We start from the raw sequence: 20,384 nt of genomic DNA, 5'->3' as shown, positions 1-20,384 counted from the left end.
AAGGATGCCGACACGTTCTCCTGGATGGTTAAAAATAGTCCGGAGAGCGGCTCGTTCTCTGGGGCCGTTCGGGGGACAAGAGGGCCGACAAATCGCTCCGCTCGGCAGGACGGCCGTGGCCTGACGTGACACCGATGTCGCGTCGAAAGAGAAATCTATGTTTCTGTGTCAAGTAGCTTCTCTAAATGCCGATGATTGTAGAGCAGCGCTGGCATATTTGGTGAAACCACAATGTGGTGCCTATATTGATCTATTCTGTCTATTTACTTTGGCACTAACAGTGAATACTTCAAACAAGCACATCCATTTTTTAAACACACCAAACTTCGACCCACAACTTTGAAGCATGTAGAGACATTGTTTAAACGGTCTTCTGTGCCCCTAAACTAAGCTTTTGTTCTGGAAAAGCGCTAAATGGATAAAGAGTATTATGAATAGCATTATTATAAATAGTTTAAGTGGAGATTTAAGATGATTTTAAATGGTTTAACTGCTCTTTTAAAGGCTTTTATTACACAGACAAGGATAACACTCACAGCTTTTATTACAGTGATTATTGCTTTTATGATTTCCTCTATTATGCCTCATGTTACCTTATGCAACAAACCACCAAGTTAGGTTTGTTACACAGGCCTGGTTTATCTCAATGAATATCAGCACATAACAGCAACTGTTGGTAATCCACAAACTACCAGTGTCGGTCTATAAAAACCTGCTATAAGTCAAATCCTATTGCAAGGGAGACGTTTGAAATCGACCTCTAGGCCTCTTAAGGTTGGCCAACCACAGATTTTTCTCTCCACTTGCGTTTCCACAGTTCAGTCGGCAGCATCTGGAAATGTTTAGAGCTCTTTGCCAGCACCACCTCCTTTTTTTAATGTTCCTGCAGCCTGGTACAATCTGCGCTGACGGGAGGACAGATTTGCGATGCAGGGGAGAAGGATCTATATTTTTTACCACCTCCCTTGGCGTGTCAGAATGATGGAGGAGACAGACCTCCAAACTCCACCTCAGGGCGTGCTCTCTTACCAACTTGCAACTCGGCTTGTCTTTATGTTCAATTGCTATGGGAGTTATCTTTAAGAAGCTGCTTCAGTTATACCAAAACTCGAGCTGGAGGGAAAACAGTGCGGCTCATAATGAAGGCTAAATAACAATGATGGATCCCGCTATTTCCCACGGTGTCAATTTCCACCCTATAAGCCATTAATAACGACCCTGGAGCGCCGAGCGCAGCCCGCTGGAGGAGCGATTGAGACAAGGCTGTTTCTGTGTCCTTTAGCGCCCTCGCTGTGGTGGATTCTTTAAAACAGCCTGGAACTGAGCACATCAACTGAAAAAAATGTAGATTGTACCTTCTGAAGCGATTCTTTATTTTTACCGAAGAAGGTTGTTTTGCAAAAAAAAAAAAAAAATGAAAGAAAGAAAAATCCATGAACATTTCCGAAATAGCCAGAAGCATGCTGTGCTCCTACCTCATCCCACACATTCATCATGCTAACAGTTAGTAGTCAGATTGGATTGATGACCGATCGTAGTTTTCCTAGATGCAAAATTGCAGTAACCCGCCAACCGACGCCTGACTTCTGTTGCTCCTTAAGCAGTGTTATTATGGAACGGGTGCTATGCAAACGGGGGTTACCACGGTCTTGGAAACACACCTGCATCTGAGATAGTAGTTGAAATGAAGATGTTATGTTATTGCTGGTCAGAAACAACAGGAGTCTCTCCGCAGTAACTGCTTAACGGCTGCTGAAACTTAGAGCTTATATTTGAAATCCAATATTATCTTACTCTCACTATTGACTGCTGTGCCATGCAACACTCCTCGGATCACACAACCCCACCACCTCAGACTATCTTTTACCGTTCCTCCCTTCCACCGCTTTTGTAGCTCTTGCTGAAAGCTATTTTTACTCAGGCAGGGCACAAACACGAACACACAAACACACACACACACACAACATAAAATACAGGCACTTTCACTGAGGTAGTCTGCTGCGTATCCTCGGCCATGCAGGGCCGCAGAGAAAAATCTCAGAGCCACTCCGCAGTCTTTTTTCAGCACAGATATGCTGAAAGTGACTAACGTTTGAACCGAGTGGGTGTTTTTTCAGTTGTGGCTGAGATGGGAACTATAATGTAACAACTTGTTTGGACATCACAAGAGGAACAGCAGACTATTAAGACACTTATTACTACGGAGATGTCAGATTACCTTTTTTAAACCTGTATTTAGCGAGGCAGAGTCGAGTGAGCTCTGTGCTCTCTCACAGCAGCTCCCTGCTGCACATTCACACACACATTCAGACGGACACAATCACAGCCTTGTACTGCAGAGGCGGCGGCGGCGGCAGCTGGGGGGCTCAATGCCCCACTCAAGGGCACCTCCACGGCGGTTGTTAAGGGAGCACAGAGCGCTTTTCTTCACACACAGTTTTCCCCACCAGTTTGGGGATTTGACGAGATGTTTGGGGATTTGAAATGGTAACCATCTGTAACGTCAAGGCTGCTGCTGATTCCAGATTGTTAACTCAGTGGCAATACAAAAGCTCATGTGGGACGAATCCGTACCTTCTATGAATAATTGACATGCAGTTTCCTTGAAACCTACCTAACTTTAAAGTGAGAACATGAAGCATAAAAAGTATTTTGTATAAATCGATGTATGCTATAACCTGCTGGTTAATATGTGCCTCTACTTTATTTATTTTTGATGTTTTTGCCCTTTCTATGGAGGCATACTTTGTCTCCTTTGCGCTAGTACCAGACAGTGTCGTCCAGCTCGGCTCTGGTTGGTTCACACCCTCAATCGTGCGCATCCCGCCTCATCTGGGTGATGAACATGTTTGCGTCTATAGCTCGTTCTGCAATGGTGACTTGACAATGCATCATGATGACCTCCTTTAGATCAAAATGTTGCTCTATTGAAATTGCGAGGAGCCATCGGTACAATCTTTTGTCAGATTTGTGCGTTTCATCCTTTGGGGAAGCTCAATGTCAGTCCTGACCAAAGTGGAGAGACATTGCCATCCATAAAAATGACATCAGGTGTAAAAATCATTTAAATAAACATGATCTCACAGATTAATTCCGCTGCTGTGCTGCTGTGTTATGAATTTCAACACAGCATGAGGAATGGTCAACATCAGCAACACAATAACAGTTTGTACATTGTTAGAATTCATGAAGGAGATGTTACATTGTTTTACTGACTGTGTGTTTTTTCAAAAAAAATGAAGAAGCCTGTTGTTTTTTGGATTTGCTGAATCCAACTGAATTGACAGTTGAATACAATCACTGCCGCACAAAAAAAAGATGTGAGAGAAAGTGAGAGAGAGACAGACATCTGGGACAGACTCCAGCTCTGTGAAGCCACAACGATAAACACTGTTAAAATCTCTGTGTCATGTCGAGACCAGTGGAGCCGCATTCCACTGCCGCACACCCACTCAGTGATGCTCGCAGCGGGAGGGGGGGGGTGGGGGCAGCACAAACAAGACCGTTTGCAGTTCAAACACAGTGCTCAAACACACACACAGGAGCTAGAAGGCAAACTGATGAGCAAATGTATTCATGCGTTCATCGTCGTCGTCCCCCCGCCGTCCCCCCAAAGGGCATTGATCGCTCGACATCTTCAAAGATCTCTCCTAGGACACACAGCGCCTTCTCCTAATCCTCATCTCTGGTCTGCGGTGGAGCACTTTGTCTAATGGTTGGTTATTGAGGATATGAAAAGGGTCAGTTTAATGACGGTAGTTTGCACCAAAGAATAGAAATCAGATGTGTATCAATCAATCATGTCCACCTGTTATAAGATGGACACAATCACGTTTGAATGGCTGCCACCTTTATGTACAACTAATCAATTCTACACTGGTTGGCATTGGGAAGACGGAATGAACCGATTCTGAAGAGAAAGCATCGTCCTTGGTTTCCATCGATCTGACTGCTGTTTCTTGGGCGTTTTCATCCTTACACATGTCAAACTTTTGGGCAAACACAAAATCCTTGCAATGTTTTTTTTAGCCAGACAAGCAGCATGAATCCAAAGATGCAATGCCGGCCAGAAGTCCAACACTTTGATCCACACTACAATACGGATTGGTATTAGGTTGAGTAAAAACATTCGTGATTCCCAGAGAGAACGTATCCTAATGACTTAAGGAACCCTCTGACGTGTCCTCCAGCGCCACCATCAGGTTGATATGATTGGATTTGCTTAACAAGTCCTGGTACACGCATTCGTGGTCCCGAGTAGTTCAATTCTAATAACTTTGGTGATGACTTTTCCCGCAGCGCCACCAACAGGTGAACATTTGACCCTGTCCAATACTTTGCTTTATAACCAAATACCAGCAAAACTAACCCTCAGCCTCAGCTGTACTTTGTTTAGTGCAAACTAGCAAATGTTAGCATGCTAACACGCTATACTAAGATAATTATGGAATAAACACAGAAGCCAAGGTACAAAATCCAGTTGTTTTTTTTTGCGACATAATAAAAGGTATTTACGGATTATGAAAATGTTTTTAAAAATCAAAAGACTTAAAATGAAAAACAATGACTTCCAATAACTGTGGCTTGAATTGAGTCAGCTTGAAGAATACGGTAGTAACAAAAAAACAAGTTATTGGCCAATTTCTTACGAAAATCAGTTGCATCCTTCAAAGACCTCCAACTACTGAGCACCATAGATATATATAAGGTATGCACACAAGTTATTATCTTATGTGCACAAGATCCATATCTTGTGTGCACAAGATAATAAACTGTGTGCCATAAATATAATCTTTTTAGGACTTTGTACACAAGAGTCATACCAATACTGCAGGAAAGGATTTCCAAAAGTCATGCAGGAATATTATGTACAAAAATGACTGATTTCTTAAAATATTTGGCGTGAAATCAGCCGACATAAAATCAGCAAAAGCAGCTCCACAAAGCCTACACACCCTTCATAAAAACCGCTGTGGTTTCAGCTGAGAGCACCAGTCTCTTGAGTAAGCAGTGTCTCTGTGACCTCTGTGCTCAAAGTGGCATCATTTATCATTTCCCTCAGTGGGTGTTTCAATGATTGCATTAGCTAATCAATTCAGCTTAATGAGGGTGAGTGACAAAGAGGAGCCCTGACTGTCCATCTCTGTCAAGTCACATACACTAACAGTTTAAAAGCTCGGGAGTTGCAGGGGATTTAGGGATGGCTGCACACAAATACATCTGCAAAACCTTTTTGTTTTTTTTACAATGATTTTGTCATCACTCTAGCTGGTGGGGGGACTAGAAGCAAATGTGGAAGTAGTGACAAACTGCTCAACATACTACCTGCTCAGCACCAAACAGCAGACAGACAAAGTAAGCGACCAGCTGGTGAACACAGCGGAGCATTTAGCAGCTGGAGAGAAAGATATTTGTCTTTGTTGGTGGAGACCGAATCAGAGCTAAAAGTAGAGGAAATGTTGTCCGTATATCCGTCATGACCGAGACACAATTCAAAAGGAATATTAATGTTGCTCCGTGTCTGCCGGGCGTGTAAATATGCAACTGTTTCCCAACATGTTTCTCATGTAAACTTTATAAGGTGATAATGTTTCTGCTGTGGGTTTCCAGCCAGTGGCCAAAAATAATCAATTAATGTACATTTTAGGGGCATGCACCATGTGAGCATAATATTAATTGAAATATTGGAATGTTTTAAAGTACAGTAACAAAATACTTGCTAAGTACGTAGCTGCTTTATGGTGCTGTCAAAATGTTAAATATGCATGATAAAAAAACCTCTTCAGCGGTAGTAACAAACACATTAGTTGTTTGTTTTTACTTGTGTTTCTGAACAGAACTTAATTATTTTCCTAAATCTCTATTATGTCTAAACTGGATCTTCCAAATAACCTTTGTCCCTTAAGTGTGAAATAAATCTAACGGAGTTCTCAGTGTGTCTGCTTACAGTGTCTTTGATGCCTTTAACACCTCAACATCGACCAGCATACTGTTAATATTGTTGAAACACCTCGGCTATGTTTCTACGCTCAAGGGCAACTGTGCAAATGTCAGCGACTCACCGGGGAGCGTAGAGAGAAGCTCCACCACACAAATCTATCACAAACAGGCAAATACGAAACATGTCTCACAGACAGAAAGCCGGTCAGGAGAAAGTCAGAACCACTAACAGGAAGCAGAGAATGTAGTCATTTAGGTATTGTTCATATGTGACTTGAGTCGGTTGTTTGATGAGCAGTGTATATTACTCTAAGTGGACGTGTTTGACCATGTTAACAAATCATTCAATTCAATTCAATTTGAACCCTGAAACACAGGCAAAATGTTTGTTGGTAAAAACAAATCAGGATTACCTTTAATTAGGTTAAAATGTAAACAATCCAAATGCAAAAATGGTTTTGACTGTAAAAATATAAGAATATTTACATATATTATATATATATATACGGGAAAATATGGCAATTAATTTATAAAAATCATAATTTGCTACTCAGTAAAACAGGAATTTTTACTCAATAATCCCAGTGAGATTAATTGAGGTACTTGCCCTCACTCAGCATCCCCCGGCATGCAAACATTTTTACCCTCTAACAGGGGACTGATTAGATTGTGATCGCATAGCACCCTTTGACAAGCATGGGCAGAGGTGATTCATAAAGATTGGTAGATATTAATGTACGATGAGATTCCAAAAGACACGCCGGCAGGATGTTGTCAGCCTCAGCTCCTGTTTGCTGCAATAAAAGACAGGACCAAAGAGGAGAGGACAGCGGAGGATGAAAGCCGACTGGCAGCATTACCATCTACTTACTTTCCAGCCTGGATGGCTAATCCCCCCCGGCCTTTCTAGATTACAAACTAACTGGATTAAAACAGCGAATGATACAGCACTACACTGACTCAAAAACATTCCCACTACACACTCAAAGGGCCTTCAATGGCTTCAAAAACACATCTGATTAGAAACCCTCTCCCCCAAAGGTCCATTATATCTATAATCTGATCTTTAAGACTATAGATGCATTATTGTCTCTTGTCAGAGTGTTGGGGCTGTTGTAGTCAGGCGCTCCAAGCAGTTGGTTTGGTGCCTTGCTCAAGGGAACATCGCTAGTGCCCAGGGGGTGAACTGGATCTTTTCCAAGTACCAATCACTCCATTCCTGGTTCGAGCTTAACTCCACCGTCCACTAACCACCATCCGGTCCCCGAGTCCCTACGGACTGAGCTACTGCCCCACAGCTACCAGCCATGAATAATTCAGTTGGATTATAGGGATCCCTCTTCTCTATCGGAGGAGAGTTGCCTTCTTTAGTGTAAAACTGAAATACATAAAAAGGGCTTTGCAAGCCTTGCCTGGCATTTGTTGGCACCTATGCGATGCTCTGCCCCGGCACTGTACTCTCCATCTTGTACGAAGCACAGTTCATATTGCTGGTTGCGTGAGGAAGGTCTGAGGGCCTCTGGGTGCATTGGATACATTTCTTGTTGGATAATCCAACAGCCTCTGATACCCCTCCACCACTCATTTCCAACCTTGGAATTGAGGGAACCTTGGAGCTGGGGGAGTTTCTTTCCAAATCCAAAAATCTGACAAGCTGAGTTAAGGTGCGACTGGGTGCATCACTCAAATACCTGTGAGGAAGGACTGGCCGAACAGTGGCCGAAATGTGTAAGATTTATCACTTTTCATGACTACTAAGATAGGAAAACGACTTGGTGACAAACCAGCGAGGCGGTGTGACACCACCAGCAGGGAGTGTGTGGCCATTGGAATGTTGTTCCTTCAGATGTGGTTTGACAACATTTCATAAAGTGAGTTTCAAGGATGCTGATCCTTTTAGTCCTGAGTTTTCATGATCGAACCCCAACCAACATCGGGCAACGGACCGGACAGTGTACTGCACCTTATCAGGCACATTTTTAATTGATAATTAACGACAAAGCACTTTGTCCCCCCCCAAGGCTCTAAAAATACCTGCCAAATCTCATTAAGGAAAACTCACAGGTCCTCGCTATTGACTAGTTATAGCAGGTATTATTAAGCCATAAATCTCTGGAGGCTGCTCCTTGCGGTTTAGCAGGATTTCAAAGCCTCATTAGCGATCACTAACCAGCATCCTCACGCCGGTCCTTTTAATGAAGGGTAGACTCAAGGTCTCTGGGAATGATCCTTTCTAAAAGGCCTCCGAAAGAGGTGAACTGCTTAAACAACCTCGAGATAAAAGCTCTTTTGATTTCTTTGTTGCTTTAGCTAAAAGGACTAAGTGTCGGCTTGCGCGGGCTTTTGTCCCTCTTCTTTTGGTTGGGCTCTATATTCACAATGCACAAGTTCACCGGGAGCAGAGGTGACAAGAGCAGGCAACAGAAGGGCTGACTGGAGGAAGGTCAGCCCTGGTGAAACTCCAACAACCCTCTAACCTTTGAATCAGCACTAAACCAATTTCCCTTTCCCATTGTCTTGAACATGTTGCCTAGCAACATGTCATCCCTGCAGTGACTTCGTGCATGTGTGTGTGTGTGTGTGTGTGTGTGTGCAAAAGGAATTTCCATGGAAACAACAACAGCAGTACAGGCTGACACAACTGCTGCACTCACCTGAAAACTGTTTAGCCAATGGAATAAAAAAAAAAGAAAAGACCAATAAATGAATTGTCTCACACATTCATCTTTGCTTATGGCTCATCATCTCCAAATAGGCCCTTCAGGGACAAATCAACAAACATTAAGCGATCAAATTAGCCAACAAGATCATATGAGAGGCATCAAGACACAGATTACTCTCTAAATGTTAGTGACAGCTCATGGGCACACATCAAATCTAACACACCGCCTGCGTGCGTTAGATTTGCGTGTGCTCGTTCTAATGAGAAATGAGATTTGCATCAATATAGAGCAGTTGGAAATGAATTAGATCCGTTCAGACTTTGTGCATGATTTGCTTTGACGGCGAGCACTGACGGCGCTGTCATGGGAAAAAGCTCATCATCCCCAACTCAGGTGACTCACGCCTTATCTTTATAAAACACACGGACGTCCTGATGGGTCTTTCACAGAGGATGCGGACGGGTTAGCGCTCACTTGATGAAGTGCGACACTTGACTAGATGCTTAAAAAAGGTGCAATGTGTAGTACGGGGCCACCTGCTCCAAAGCGAAGCAGCCTCCCATTGGTGAGGACAAGGCCAATCATTTTCTTGCTTCTTCCACATTGAATTTAATCCAATAGAAAAACGTACATGGAGTATGGATGGATTATTAAAAAGCGCACCGGTGCAGCTCTACTTCTACGTTCTCTGGACTGAGGGCAGACTGGCGCTACAGTGACTCACCACCGCCTCTCAAGGTACAAGTGGCATTACAAGAGAGTATGTTATTTGGCATAACATCGATACTGTTACTTCTTCACACTCTTTTGATCATGACAACAAAGGAATTTGGTCATCAAGTAGTTGGGGCTCCGTTACAACGTCTACGTGGAGGCAGTAAACCAGCCACGGCTTTTTCTTGCTTATATGATAAATTGCAGGAAATGTAATTTGTCTCTGGAGTAAACATTCGGAGAGCGACGGGGGCAGACTAACAATACAGCGGAGACAAGTGCATAAGCAAACATACGATTACAGGATCTAATTTAAAAACAAACATACGAGGCGGAAACACCCGCCGTCTGTTTTCTCTCCGTGAACTCCTGAACATTGACTTAATGGAAGAACAGTTGAATTGCATTGCATTGGACTGTACGGGTGTACATAGCAACGTTTGTTTGTGTTGCCTGATGCAGCATAAGCTGCACGTGTGCCAGACCGGATCGCAGACTTTAATTGCTTTGTCAATGAAGGACGCATCTTTTATTTAAGTTTAGCCATGCTGCCGGCTCTTTGAGGAAGGAGGGGGATTCTCCGGCTCCGTGTCTTCATTTTCTGTTAGTCATTTTCTTCGCTTGGGTATTCGCTTCAGCCCCCCCCCCCCTCTCTTCCCTCATCCCATATGCGTCTCCAGCCTTGTTCTAACACAGTCTTCTGCAGACACACAGATGGGTTTTTACTCTCCCAATAAATCAGCTGGAAATGGGAGGAGGAAAGAATGCAGACCTACTTTTCAATACGGTAAATTGTACCCTTGTTTTTCTATTTTGAATCGGGGGCATGCATTGTCACTCCGAATTAAAAACAGCTGATAATGAATTACTTGCAGTGTGCATAGACGTTTCACAGCATACTTTAGGAGGTAGCTTTTTTTTTTAACACAATATTTCTTACACATTACACGTCATTCTTGACCTTGGAATCACATCCTTTATATATTTCAGAGTTTTGCTTTTCAAAAGGCCATCACTGCGTTGAATGACTCCCTGATGCTTTCTCAATAACTAGTTTCCCATTCAGCCTATTATGCTGCATCCACAGTGATAATTTAAGTAAATGATAATGTTGGATGTGAGTAATTTCTCCCTCATCTTCTCACATATTCAACCACTAAAGGGAGGCAAATGTGTCTATGATAACCTTTACTGTTGCTGGAGCCATTAATGGCTCCCATCACAGTGCAGAAATTATAATTCATTAACCCTCCTCCGTAGCTGCGAGGAATTACCGCCAATAAACAGAGAGAGAGAGAGACATTATAAAATAAAGACGAGGAAAACAACAGAAGAGAATGGAGATTGGTTTGGCGGTGTTTTGCTTGGTGAAGACACAAAGCTTAAGGTACTAAATCACTATATCAGTAACAGGTGGATGAATCAAGTTGGGAAAATGTGCACACCATAAATAACAGCGCTAACTCAACTCCTGGGCTAAATCACAGATGATGACGATCATCATCCGGTCAAAGATGGATAGTTGGCGGACCCTGGCCGGACGCTCCGATTGGCCACTCTGCGTTGGAGGGGCGGGAGTTAGAAAAGGCTCAATTGGACAAAAGCTAATTTTTCATGAACCAGGGCTGCTTCGATTTACTAAAGCACCATTTGCCCTGCGCAATCTAGTGCCGAATCTGGTTCTAATGAAATCTTCAAAAGCAACAAATATGAAATTCAGCACTGAGAGAATTTCAGGTCACTCCTCATGGCCTCAGTTTAGGTCCTTTAGAAAACCAGACCGTTGCCAGTGTGATGTTCCTTTCCCAGAAGAAAAGGCCTCTAAAAGGCCTCTTTCATCTTTTGTAAAATATCTCCAGTCAAAGTGCTTTCATCCTCTTCTAAAATAAAATTCCACACCGGCGAGAGGACGGAGATTTGTGTGCAGTCGACAGTGTCTCATCTCGTTGACACGGAATAAAATCCAGCGGCTGCATCACAACAGCGAGCTCCGTGGAGAGGGTGAAGCCTCTGTTCAGAATTAATCCGGCGTCGCCTCCAGTGCCACCTCCACCTTTCATGCTCCACGCTACAAGCAATAAACGCTTTAAAGGAAACCGTTGAGACAGCGCTCGAGGTGAGAGCGCTTACACTTTAAATAATTCTGGAGAAGCCGAGGAGTGACGGGGAAGCCGGTGAACACAAATGCAGCTTGTTCTTTTACCTTCAGACAAAATGATATTTGACACTCACGGTGCATTTCTTGTGCTGTAGGACGAGAGGAGACATGAAGTCACAGCCACAGCCACTTTCGTCCAGTGTATGACACAATCCAAGCCTGTGAGCTCAATCGCCCAGATGGGGCCAATAAAAACACTATTTTCTTACCATACAACAATAAAAGAATTACATTCTGTTTAACGGCATGCCATTAACCATATTTTTGCCCCATAAAGTACAAACTCTAGAGTATTAAAGGGGGTAGTCCAGTGTTTTAGGGTTGCACGTCCATGAAGTACAAGACACAGAATTTGGTCACAGTCGAAGCAGCAGATATCCTGACTTTTAGTCGTAATGCAACTCTATAGCGTTTGTCCCTGCCTGGTAAATGCCCACGGAGTGCCACTTTAAAAACAAAGAACAGGGTGGGCTTTGTGATCTCATCAGGCCGGGTTCAACATGATGCTGAACTAAACTCATCTATATTATGGAGTTTCCCCTCAAATTTCCCCATATGTAATGCTAAAGAAAACCCACACTGTATGGCATTGTTGCTTAGCCATTCTGTACAGTATCTGCTTGTTCTTACACTTCTTTGAAGTTACCATATGATGTGAAGTGACATTTATTTTACGACCGAGGAAGACAGCGTGGTACAGTCGAAAGCTCTAGAACAAGCGAGAGAGGGGATCTTGAGTAGAGGCAAATTGAAAAAAAAAGCGATTTTCATGATAAGAATAGTTGCCTTGAGCTTGTCAGTTATTGCTCATCTCGCAAGGTTGTTGAACAAAGCTGCTGAATCATCTGCCAGGTGGTGACATTATCTACCTGTGACAACATATCAAAGCGATTGACAGCTAGCGCATGCACGATAGACAGGCTGGCAGTCAAAATGTTGACACGGCTCTGGCAGAGTGGAGACAACAAAGGACGGGGAATGAAACTTTCCAACCTCAGTTATATTCGCCTGTGGGTCCGTGCATAAGAGTGCTTTCATATTGAACACGCCTGGTGTGGCGTCTGCGTTGGCCAGCTTGATTCAATTCACTAAGGGATGATGGGAAAACCGTCAATACAAACTCAAGTGCACCAACCAACAGCAATGTGTGGTGATAGATGTTTGAGAATGAATTCAAAAGTACAATTAAATGTACTGGCTCCATGTGCTAAATATAGTAAGAACTCAGGCATTGCACTGACCAGCATGTGTGAAACTACATGTGAAATGTCAGCTGAAAGCAGAGGAAGTGTCAGTTTAAGTATTAGTTATTAACAGAGATGCAGCAATTGATCGGCTGCCGATCAAAACCAGCTGTTTTTCAGCTGACCGGACAATCAGTCTCATATTTTATTTGCCAGACACATTTACATGATAGCTTCACACAGCAGGACAGACGGTAACGTCACAGCACACACACACACACACACACCATGTCGTCTGTGTGGAAGATAGAAGACAGTGGAGTGAAGAGGACAAAGCTTGCATGTTGTCACCACTGCAAGTCCAAAATAAGCAGAGGAGGAACAAACCGACAGGTTTTATGCAAATAACGCTTCGGATAGCATTTAGAAGCATTTAGAAACACAAACTTTGCGACGGTTGAAAATATTTTATGGAACGGTTTTGGTGACAAAAGTTAGTCTGAAGCCCTGCTGTCAATTATAGTTCTTTAAAAACAAATCGGAATTGGCAAAAATCTGAAATCGGAATCAGCCAAGAAAATGTCGATCTGTGCATCTCTAGACATCAGTTACAATTTCAGTTAAAGTGTAAGATCTGAAAGTAGTGGAACTGTCAGTTGAAGGATAAAAATCAGTTGAAGACATTTGAATATAGGTTAAAGTGTAAGTAAATATGACAGTTGAATGGTTTGGAAACTATAGGAGCAAGCAAAACGCGTGCATTTTCTTTTTTTTCCTCAAACTATAGCTGTGAAAGTGACCTAACACACATTGAAACGCTCACCCACCTCAACTTTTGTCAAACTCAGTGCTTTATACTGTCCTGTGATTTCATTAATCCCCCATGCACTCCCCACTTGCGCACACTGTAATATACTTCTGATGCCTTGTGAGCACCACTTCAAGTAGAGTGTAGCTATTATTATCTATTCAAGATGAAGTCTAGGGATGAAGTCAAATAACGTTTCAATAATATATCAGTCTCCTCCCCGGGCCTCTCTACAAGGTCTGGCTCTGCCATTACATGGTCCTTAAGAGGGGCGCGCACGCACACACACACACACACACACACACACACACACACACCAAGGTCACGGAGACCTGCAGACTCAGCTTGCTACAGCGAATAAATGTCCTGAGCTACTCGTTAGCCGTTCTTTTCAATATCGTATGCAGAGCTGACGGCAGGCTACTCTCACTAAAATGAACACATTCTCTGCGGGGACAGAATGAAATGACTGTGGTAAACTGCAGAGTTACTGTGAAAAAGAGACACGTCGAGCAGTCTGGTGGGTGAGCAGGCAGAGCGCAGTCGAAACTGCAGCACGGTTACGTTAGTATTATGAATCACACCGCGGCGGGCTCGTTGTGAAAGGAGAGGGCGCATCAAAGGAAACACAGGGTGACCTCCCAGGCTAACCAAATAAAACAATCTCTCAGTGCCCTTCCCATAGTCATCATGGCAACATTGATTAGGTTGCACTCTGAACATTGATTTTATGTCACTCCTCTATTGTGATGGGCGCCAATAGACCGCAATCACTCACAGCCAGAAACATTCAGGCTGTCTATTATTCACTCTGGCCGTCGTCCTCCTCATCGCTCTCACCACCCTGAGCAGATGCATCGACTGTGAGCTGGGCATAAAACGAACACGTCTTTGGGAGACTTTTAAATTCCTAATACAAAAATGTGAGCACAAAGGCCTTTTTCAGACATGCAACTTGTCACGTCTGTCGGTAAAAGCCGCTGTTAAACGCACGTCTCCCTGAATGATCTGATCTACTTCGCACTTGGCGGGTGTGTAGCTGGGGACCCGAGGACCTGCAGTGTCAAAGATGCTGCAACGAAGTTGGACACACGTTTAAAATAAACGAGCACTCTGTGCAGCAGCGGGGGGGGGGGGGCGGGGCTTCAGGGCTCTGCGGATTAAGTCGAGGATGTCGATTCCTTTTGCTGCTGGATGTACTAAAATTACAACAGAACTCTTCTTCACTTCTGGAGTCAATGAGCGTTGAGCAGTAACGCTGCAAGTCGCTGCACTCGTTCAGACAGAGACACAATGCTAGCACAGTGTTTGGCATCTGACATGCAAGAGGGAGCAGTGGTGCTCCCTGTTCTCTCATAGGCTGCATCTGTGATGGATTATATAACCGGGTTGTTTTTTTTTGTTGCAGGAAACTTAAAGACCATTGTCAGTGTGAGGGAAGACTCACCAGTGGATGCCCAGATAAAAATTTCAATTAAATTCTACTTAATCGTTCATGAAATAGAAAACAGAAATGTGCTCCAGATCATATACAGTCTCTGAGACGTTTGCATGGATGAAAGCTAAATTGTCATCGTGACTTTCATGGGAAATTGACTTGACTGACCTGTAAAATCACCCAGACATTTACAAATAAATTGCGTGTCTGAAAGGGGCTTGAGGGTAAAGACAGCTTGTAAGTGGTGCGGTCCTTTAACTCTCGCACAAAAGGCCGAATACGTTCCAGTTGAGTCAATGTGTGCAAATTAAATCGATACAAAAACAGGCACAAGTCTAAGTGTTGCAGCTTTAAGTCTTAAGAGAGTATCAAGTCTGCAACATCGCAAGGTCTCATCTCATGTTAAAGAGCATGTACGCTCAGCCAACCTGTGTTAATAAAAGGTGAAATATTTTAAAGTGGTAGAGTCCATTAGCATTGAACATCCTCGTCAATGCTTTCATAATGATGCCATTTATTACAGCACCAGCTGGAAATGCCTTCATAACGAGTTCTCATCTGACCTTACACTGAATCGAGCTATTACACTCAACAAAAGCTGCCAATGTGCATGAACATGTCATTACTTTGTAGAAATGTAGAATGCAATTAGGATGATTATTATATATTTTTAAAATATGCCTAGAATAACATGGAAATGATGGTGAAAATCAACCAAAATAAACTGTGTTTACAGTGTATTGAGCTCAGGAATCATGTGTCAAAATGAGGACGTACATTCATCAACATGTCATTTTGTGTACATCTTATATATCACAATCTAAAGCTCTTGGACACCAGACCCTGGTGTCCTCCCTTTCCCCCCTACGCCGTGGCAGCTGCTGGGGATTCGTCACCTGAATGAAATCAAAGCCCTGGCAGGAAGCTGATCCTCAGTGTGTGTGTGTGTTTGTGTGCGTTTGTGTGTGTGTGTGGTGGCTGCACAGGCCGGGTCTCGGCACGGCTGTCTGTGCGAAGCTTTTCTGCCAAAACAGTAATGAAACCTCACCGTAGCGTTTCTCCGCATTGGAACCATTTGTCCTGGTGCCAAGATTTCACTGTTTACCCACACATGAGGCCTCACCCCTGCAGGGAAGGGGTTACATGTGCTCACAGCACAGTGGAGACACAGGAAAGAAGGGAAAAAAAGAAAGAAGAAGAAGCAGCATCCAGCTAGCGGTGATTTACGCTGATCCATTAGCTCATCTTAAAACAGCATTAATGTTTCCCCCCTCCCCTGCTGAGCTGCCTTGAAAATAAAAGAGGAGACACCCCCCATTAAGAGCCAAGGCTTGAAGGTGATAGCTGATGAAAGCTGACCACAAAAGGGCACATTAAGAATTCAACAGCTAGCGCAGCCACATCAGCTGGAAAACCGACTGAGGCATGCACGGAGACAATTAACCCCGTGATTTACCGCGCAGAGGATGATCAGGCGTGGTACGGGGAATCTGCCACTTCCCCCCTCCTCCGTGGTCTCCTGTGAAACACACTCTTTGATTAATGGTAGCTCGGGGGCCTTGCCAGTGCAGTGACTGGTGTCAGGACGGGCAGGCCGGTGGCGTTGAATGGCTCCCAGAGGCTCCATCGTGCTGCATACCGGCGCGCAGGTGACCTACAGCTACGGCTTTCCGCAGCACAACTACCTTGAAAACTCCCAACTATCTTTGTGCCGAGCGCTTAATTAATCTTATCAAGGGCAGACGTGTGCGCAGCGAGGGCGGCCGAGTGAAATGAAAATACTCTTTCGGTGGTTGATGATAAGAGCTATAAGATATACCTTTCAGATGGGCAGCGAAGAGAGGGGATGATTTGGCACACAATCCCAGAGTGATACAACAAAAAAAAAAAAGACATCTTTCCCACGCCATGGCGCGGAGCTGCCTGCTGACTGAAACACATCATGGGCTGATTTTAAGGCGGCTGTGAAGTGTATGCTACAGTGGAGTCTGTGGGAGCAGCTTGGCTCTCGCTGCGGTATTGATTCAGCAGCACTGCAGTTTAGAGAAGCTTTGGCCGGGTATGAGAAATGGAAAATAAACAGAGGGAACCAAGTGGGAGCTGTGGGAGCTCCATGGGAGCAGACCAACAGACACTGAACCAGTTAAAGAATAAAGATTCATGGTTACACAGAAACTAGCCACTGCATACGGTTTTAGAGAGACGATTTCATTCAAAAAGGTCTCTTTTGAGTTTTCAGTCCTTTTAGACGATTATTTTTCCTACAAGTTTGTGGAAATGTATGTTTACATTATGCAAATGAGGCTTTGTCTTAAATACATTGGATGAAGCCAGGTTCATTTTGTTGACATATTAGAGTCAAAGAAGAAAACATTTCGCCACGTTTTTAGGAATAAATATTCCATAAATCAGGCAAAGAATGAATACATGAAATAAACTTCAGAATATAGATGCCAATGAAACTGGAAAGTTGTGTGTATGTAAGAGCTACTGAAGTGGAGATTTCTGGAGTGATAAATAACTCATTTTGAGACAATGTATTGTAATATTCAATACATACAGTAAGACACTACAGGTGAATAGTGAAAAGAAAACAACAGACATCACCATGAAACTTCCCCAGTTAAATTACTTACATTACAGCAATTCGTTTTTGTATAACGAGTTCTCTGAAATGTTATGTTTAAATATGCAAATGAGGCATTATCTACTGCTAACTTCTGAAGAATTTAGGAGAAATCTACAGATGCATATAGAAAAAGTAGTAAAATAAACACCTTGATTTCTTTAATGGAAGTTTAGTTTAGTTAGTCTGAAAGAAGACAAAATAACCCAAAGTCTCAAAATTGACCAGTGCATGAAACACAATGTTTTTGCACTTTGCACTGTAGTTTTAAATCAAATTTGACAAACCTCCCAGACTCATTCACTCATTAAAAAAACAGAAAACAAAACATTTTCCGTCTTTTGTGGCTCTGCAGGATCTTTGTCATGTCCCATGGGTCAGGCTTGGAGAGTCATCTATATTTTCAGATCGCCCTGGTGACATCTGGCAAGCGATACAGAAGTATCAGCTGCCGTACCACCAGAATGCAGATGGAGCTTCTTTCATCAGGCTGCGAGACTCCCAAACTTATCCTCAGCCGTCACTCTGTCAGAGATGCAGCTGTACATTCATACGCTCTTATGAAAAGGCAAACGCAGGGAGAGCAATGGAGACGACAGCGTGGTCTCAGAACAGAGTCATCATGTTAATAATATCCGTGCTCTTCCTTTCATGACAAGTCAAAATGTCCACTAGGGGAGGGTCTGACGAAAATGTAGATATGTGAAGTGTAGGATCCAAGCTTAATGCTACAGGAGCACCAGTTCAACGCCGTATCAGAAGTAAGGCGAAACATTGCTGAGCTTGTAGTTAGTGTAAGTGCTTAAATAGATGGTCATGAATCCGTCTATTCAACTGCATTGAACGTTCTGTCCATTCAAACACATTTTAAACTAAAATGGACAGCCCTCACGTATCTTGAAATTGAAATAAAAAAGAATAAACGGAGAGACAAACAGGTAGCTGTTTGTATAAGAAACAAGTCTGCCTATAATTAAGATACATTATACACATTAGTAAGATAGACACTGGAACAAGCTGTTGGAAAAAACAAGTCAGCCAGTTGAGCCTGAAAAGCAGCGTTTGTCTTTCAGACATCAATATCTGACCCTTGACCTGAAAAGAGAGGAAACAGAGACAACAACACTTCAGACAGTGCAGTGTATCTGCACACATTTCTGAGGCAGTTTTAGCCTCAGCGATGCATGATGGTGCGCAGCGCAGCTCACCTTATCTTCCCTCTCTCACAACTGGTTGGTTGAGTTAAGCTGCAACAACACAGGCAGATAAAGAGACGCCCAGGACTGTTACTGCCAGCCGTCTGCTTTATCTCTGTGATGACAGGGAACTCTGGCTACTAACCAGCCACACACACACACACACACACACACACACACACACACACACACACACACACACACACACACACACACACACACACACACACACACACACACACACACACACACACACACACACACACACACGACTCAGCCACTCTTCTACCAATCACAAGGGCTGATGTTTAATTACTCACATTTCTCAATTACTTCTGCAACACGACGGCTCAGGTGGGGACGCAAAGTTGTCCGAGCTCTGCAGCAGCATCCTGTGGCACATCTGCATGTCTTTGCGAAATATTAGGTTCTAAATTCAAAATTTTACAAAATAGTCAAATGTTTAGCTTCAGAAAACTGATTTATTTGGACTTAGAGAGGCTACACAGAGTCAGTTTCAGTTATTACAATTAATAAACTTAACGAACTAACCAGTTTGGATTTTACTGATAGTTAACATCTGGATCGTATTATTTGGAATGTGATCCTTTTCACAGCGGCTTGTGACTCAGTCAGGAGGTGTATTATGGCTATAAAAGCCTTTGAAACTGCATTTACACAGTGATGAAGCACTACAGCTGTCCAACTAAACCTAGACTGATTAAACGACAAAAGCCTTTTTGTTTACCCTTGTTCTTTCAGATTGGGGTATGTAGCTGGACTTGTGGAGAAACCATCATATCAGAAGTGGACGAGATGTCTGCGAGAGCCCCTTTCATAGAGGACCAGTACGGCTGGATGTATCAGTCTAGACCTAAGGGGTAATGCTCAGGAAGTCAGAGTGTGTTTCTGTGTATCAGACATGAATGAAGTTTCCTCTTTAAGCGTAGGAGAGGAAGTGGTACATTTATGTGCGAGTGCAATTGTGTTTCTGTTTGAATAGATTGTGTGTGTGTGAGTGTGTGTGTATACGCTGAACATGTAACTGAGACTGAGTGGCGCTGAAGGAGGATACTGCAGTCCTCGCTCTACAGAACAGGACGGCATATCTAATGAGAGGCTAATCATTCATCCAACACAGAGACACGATGTGCATAGCTGATATATGCACAGTGATGATGACCTCATTCACACACACACACACACACACACACACACACACACACACACAGCACTGCAGAGACAGGCTTAGTCAGCTGTAGCAAACTGCAGACAAGAGAGGGGAGGAAATGAGTGAGGATGGAGGCGCAGAAAAAAAAGGCAAGGAAGACGTGGTGTCAGTTATAGCGTGTCAATTTATGGGCCTCTCTGACACGCAGACAATAAACAAGGTTCTTAGGATTATTTTCACAAAGAAAGACAGATCATCAGGGTTTTTTAAGCAGTTCACAGAAGAAAAAAAAAACAGACTACAAATACAATGTTTGCGGAGCTGAAGACACAGAAGAATACTCCACTACCGCACACAAGAAGTACAAGGGCACCCACCTCTTTGTGTTTGAGTCCATAAACACCGCAGTAATATTCTAGAGCTGGTTAGGTCACATATGGGTCCTTTACGCAAACCCCACCTTCCCCCGCTGTCTAATGCTAAGTA

At 43.3% G+C, this 20,384-nt stretch overlaps 1 protein-coding gene across 2 annotated transcripts in view; it reads right to left on the bottom strand.

Moving 5' to 3' along the window:
• The window catches only part of LOC306707917 (ubiquitin-conjugating enzyme E2 E2-like), a 52,663-nt gene that overhangs the window by 12,129 nt on the left and 20,150 nt on the right, over nt 1–20,384 (bottom strand). The window lies entirely within an intron of this gene.

This window comes from Pholis gunnellus (assembly GCF_910591455.1).
Source record: "Pholis gunnellus genome assembly, chromosome: 16".
Taxonomy (NCBI): domain Eukaryota; kingdom Metazoa; phylum Chordata; class Actinopteri; order Perciformes; family Pholidae; genus Pholis; species Pholis gunnellus.
The sequence above is the reverse complement of the archived record's forward strand: the minus strand, read 5'-3'. Positions and strand labels throughout refer to the sequence as shown.